This window comes from Megachile rotundata, chromosome 4, assembly GCF_050947335.1.
Source record: "Megachile rotundata isolate GNS110a chromosome 4, iyMegRotu1, whole genome shotgun sequence".
NCBI classification, from domain to species: Eukaryota; Metazoa; Arthropoda; class Insecta; order Hymenoptera; family Megachilidae; genus Megachile; species Megachile rotundata.
The window spans coordinates 4,058,625-4,059,876 of record NC_134986.1 but is presented as its reverse complement, the minus strand read 5'-3'; the positions used below and the strand labels follow the sequence as shown (position 1 = coordinate 4,059,876).

The 1,252-nt window shown below is 31.6% G+C and overlaps 1 long non-coding RNA gene across 1 annotated transcript; it reads right to left on the bottom strand.

Moving 5' to 3' along the window:
• Nucleotides 1-383: 383 nt before the first annotated feature.
• LOC143264353 (uncharacterized) lies at nucleotides 384-1,252 on the bottom strand. The gene is made up of 2 exons (XR_013038068.1): nucleotides 792-1,252; nucleotides 384-616 (listed from the first exon to the last, which is right to left on the bottom strand). It is a non-coding gene; the product is annotated as an uncharacterized LOC143264353 (long non-coding RNA).

Genomic DNA, 1,252 nt, shown 5'->3' with positions numbered 1-1,252 from the left:
TATTATACCTAACCTAATCTAACCTAAATTTAACCACTTCATTTCGACACTGTTAATTAAAGTTAAATGCACAATATGCTGTTGAAATTTTACATATAATTTAAAAGTTGATATATAAAGACATTTACTAGTAAATGTACATATTTGTCAAAAAGAATAAAATAAACAATCTTGAAAAATAAATTTTATTAGATACTTATTAAAAATAATTTTATTCTGTAAAAGTTCAACGCATGTCTATTAATTGCATCATAGAAAAATAAAGAAAATTCATTCTTCCTTTGCAAGATGCATAAAGGAATAAACTTATAATTAGAGTAAAGAAAACAAAGAATCAAAAGTTATATCGAAAAATATGTTCTGAGATCATATGAGGGTTAACCTCTCACCTGCCATTTTGAATCTGCTCCCCGAAGTGTGCATCAAACAGTATATCGTGAAATGAAAAAGATTTTTCTTCTCGTACAAACAATCTTTCTCCTCTTTTATTCCTCTTTCTCGCAAAATGGACGCACAACATACACACTTGTGCATAATACATGTATATCATAGACGTACACAAATGCATACATTCTTTTTATTTTCTCTTTCTTGCTCTCGTGTATGTATTCACGCTCTGCCAAGAAGAAGCAGAAGCAGTGGACGAATGATTTTTGTAAGTTAGAAAGTACGTTTAAGGTGGTAGAAAAAACACTTCTGGAATAAAAGGTTATCTCAGTGGTGCAAAGGTATGCAAGTGTTACCTTTGTCTTTGATGTTCCCTAGAGTAATTGACATGAAGATACTTACACCTTACACCTTCTCTCTTTCTTTTCCTACGACAAGCCTCACACATTTCTCCTGGATGAATTTCACTGAATACGATTACAGTATTAAAGCAAGAAAACGAGAAACGATTTGCTTTTTCACGCGTTCGAACTCGCGCATGCGTACGTTATTACTGTTTGAATCTCAGCGTGGTAACTGAAGCGCATGCGCATACAAGATGGCGCGTGCGCATACTGCGAATATTTTAATCAAATTTAACGTAATTACAGAAGAGCCGACAAGTAATATTTTTCGTAATTACAGCGTGCACCGTTTTGAAGTAAGAAAGGAATTCACGTCAAAGGCTTTTAATTTCTCAGTAATTAAGAACATATTTGAAGATATGTAAACTTGTAAATTTAAAAATTTTTCAGTGCAAAAACTTGAAAATTTAACAAGTTAGAAATTTGAAAAATTCTGAAGTTGTAGAATTCAATAATTTGAT